The following is a 3,843-nucleotide window of genomic DNA, read 5'->3' as shown; positions in this document are numbered from 1 at the left end:
CAATAGTAAGAGCCCAGGTCCCTTAAAGACTTTGTGGGTTCATTTTACCAGCCCTTCACTGCCTACCTCTGGACTTTTTCTTACCCGAGGGAAAAATTAACTTTTATTCTTGTTTTAACTATTTTTGCCTAACCCACATGTGGACTAGGAACAAATCAAGGAGTTTCGGAAGAGTCAGAACCTTGTAACTCAGTGAAAGAGACACCAAAGTAGCTAAATAAACCTTAGCTTTGCTTCCACAGTCCCTAATCATTGTTCCTTCTAACCTGTAAAAACGAACATTCGAAGTGTGTTTAGTCTGTGGAGAGCGATGCAAGCCCCCAACAGTATAATCCCATGATCTGGGGATGTCTGTCATCCTATTGTGACACTTCACTTTATTGTACTCACTTATTTCATTATCACTGGACTGGAAGCACTGGGGGCCGGTAACGTGCCCAGCTTGCTCACTGCAGAAGCAGTTGCCTCGCACACTACCTGGCCTAGGAAACGTGCTCCTAATGACTTACTAAAACAAGGAAGGGATGAATGGAAAAAAGTAAACTTTAAAAGATTTTAACAAATGGCCAGTGATGACATTTTAGGATGATGGGGGGTTCGTGGGGTCCGGAGCCGATGGCCAAGAAAGAATTCTTGAGACATCTTTGGTGCAAAAAGGTGATTTTATTAAAGCACGGGAACAGGACCCGTGGGCAGGAAGAGCTGCCCCAGGACCGTGAGGAGAGACTGGTTATATACTATGGAGTTGGGGGAGGTAAAGTCCAGGGGAAGTTTCCAATGAGATTTTCATATGCTAAATTAGACTCCCAGGATCCTGGAGGCCTAGCTATTGGCAAGCTAAGGCTGTTTTTCCCTCTAGCAAAGCATTAGCAGTAAGACAGTAGGGAGTTCCTGGAAAAACCTTTTGCTCTGCCTGCCTCAAGTATTTGTCAATGGGCTGCAGGTTATAATGAAATTTAATTTTAAACCTGCCATTTCCTTCTGCCTTTGTTTCCCACACCAGCCAGCATACTTTGTGAAAGTGTTGCTGTTAGGCGGGTGGCAATCTCAAGGCTCCTCATGCACCCGCCCAGCTTGGCTTAGGCAGTTCTCAAACCTTATTTTAGTTATACCTAAGAAGCAGTGAACCAAAGGTTAGTAATTTGTTCAATCTGAATTTCTGGAGGGACAGCCTTGGAGCTGGTGGGAACAGTAATCCTGTTTCCCGAAACGAGCTTTGCCCAGCAGTGGTGTTACGGGGATGATTTCAGTTGGTACACGGGCAAACTTTGTTTTAATGATTACATGTTTGTAAATTATCCAAAACTTGCAAATTTGGCAGGAAGATCAATATATCCTTTCAACATCCTGCCAAAACCAGGTTTAACAGCCCCACCCGATGATCTTCTGTTCTCTAGGACAAAGGTCAGCAAACTATGGCCAGGGGCCAAATCCAGACCTTATGGGCCCCTGCCCTCAAGGTAACAATGGTTTTGTTTTGTTTTTTCCATTTTTAAAGGCTTGTGAAGAACAGAAATACACCACCAACAACAAAAGAATATGTGACAGAGATAGGTCTCCTAGCCTTCAAGGTCTAGCATATGTTTATCTGGTCCTCTTACAGAAAAAAGCTTGCTACCTCTGCCCTAGATTATAGCACTCTTTGAACTTGCTCTTTAATAATTGAGAACTCACACTCTATGAAGCGGCCTGTAGATTTATGCGGACGATTTCTAGCTGGTCAAAACAAAATGCTCATGTTTACTTCTTTCTTCCTCTGGAAAACATGACCCAGTTTTGTATCTAACCCAGCAACCTTGCTCTCATATCCGTTTACTAAAAGGCCCACCAACAGCCAGTTCAATGTGAGTTTTGAACCTCCTTCATCTTACTGGTTCCCTCACTAATTAATGAGTAAAGTTCTGACCTGTGTTCATTTTATATTTGTTCAGGAGTCATGTTTTCACCTTTGAAAATCAGACTTTCACATGCCTTTATTATAGCTTAGGGTAAATATTGATCAGAAGGGAGTGGTACTCCCACTTCAAGAAGGCACGTAAATGACAGGGAAATAACCCAGGCTCAACCCTTCAGGGACTGGATCTCTGGCAAGAAGCCTGGAAAACACAAAAATACAGTGTGAGCAGCCTCTAGGCAGCGTTCTCCATTGCCTGCAGTCAGCAGGGGCCCTTCCTGTCCTTCCTCAAGTCATTACCTTATCACGGTGGTTGCACCGGTATCTGTACTGTATTCTCATCATAGCTTCAGAGTCTTTTGTCACCAGATCCCGTGGAAGTAGAAGTGTGTCTCACACACCGTGCTGTGTGCGTCACCAGCAGCAGTTAGCAGTCCGTGATAAATGTTTATAACGGACAAACGTGTAGTGTGAAGGGGCTGGACCTTTTCCTCCACCAGGCCCAGCGTAGGCCAACCATCCCCCTGTTCACACTCTGAGAACACCCTCTTCCTACCATGTCCCTATGTTTAATGCCACCGTCCCGGGGTAGATGGAGCACACGTGCTGTGAGGGCAGGGACAGATGCTTCCGCTGACCAGCCTATCCCGACGCACCGCACGCAGTCCTCAGCCTGGGAGGCCGAAGAGCAGGATGGGAGAACGGGGAGGGGTCCGAGCTTTGCCCTTCACCTCCAGGTTCCTGTGTCATGACACCGTTGTTGCTGGTTAGCATCAAAGCTAAAATGCAGAATCATTTTATTGACAGTGAACCCCACCTCATCTTGAAGCAACAAGAAGTGGAGTGTTACTGCTGACGGTCATAAAATCTTAAGTCTTCTCCTCATGGCACACTTATTTCAGGTATGGACAATTGTGGAATTAGATTTGTGTGTGTGTGTGTGTGTGTGTGTGTGTGTAAGTTTACTTGTATTTTCTTATTTTCAATTTAGGGACGTTGTTTTGCTTTCATCTTTCTTATAATGCCTTTGAATCACAGCAGTTAAAAGCAGCTTTTTTTTACGTATGGAAATAAGGTGGTTTTTTTTTTTTTGGAAATAAGGTGTTTAAATGTTTTTATCTAAATAAAAGTCAGTTTAAAGAAAAACATACATGATACAGGTATATGCATATATGATAAAAATTATGAAGCACTCTTCAGATAAGTCAACTTAGTCTTTAGTGAATAGGGATCGTTTCCTAAGATGTGGCTTAGCTTGAGTGAAATAAGAGAGGGGTCAGTCAGTGTGCTCCACCATTCCTGACACGGTCTGCAAAAATTATATAGAAGGTGTCTTTTCCTTAGGAGATAATCAGATTTTCTTCAAATTGTTAAAGTAATCTGTGACCCCAAACATGATCACAAACTTCACAAACTACTACAACTCATTCAGCTTTTTGCTCCCACTCCATTGTGCATCAGGAAATATTCAGATTCCTAATTTACTAATTACTAATTTGCCAGGTCCCGTGAATAAAGCAAGGCAGTGTTCTGGACAGGAGATCCACAGGGTCTGGTTACCAGAAATCCAGACTTCACCTAAGATGAATAAATAGACATCTCATTTCCAAATTAATCTCATGAAATTTGTCAGCATGAATCTGTCTCATTTAATGTAACCAAGTTTTTTAACCTAAAATACAGAGAACTAATCCTGGATGTCAAGTGTCTCTTTCCTGGTTTACTGTCCCCTCGCTGAGGGCAGGGGCTGGGAGTCCTGTTTAGGTGACTTCCCTGGTGCCTAGCACAGGGCCTGCCACAGGCTGACAGGATGGAAACAAAAGCTATTTACCCACAGTCAGGGAAGGGCGGTAGTCGTATATGGTGTGACACACACAAGGAGGGGACAACATCCCTATGTGGTAGTATTTCCTTAGGTTACTGAGATGGACACAGAACTAACCGAAAAG

This window comes from Acinonyx jubatus, chromosome D3 (genome assembly GCF_027475565.1).
Source record: "Acinonyx jubatus isolate Ajub_Pintada_27869175 chromosome D3, VMU_Ajub_asm_v1.0, whole genome shotgun sequence".
In the NCBI taxonomy this organism is placed as follows: domain Eukaryota; kingdom Metazoa; phylum Chordata; class Mammalia; order Carnivora; family Felidae; genus Acinonyx; species Acinonyx jubatus.
Note: the sequence above shows the minus strand (reverse complement) of the source record.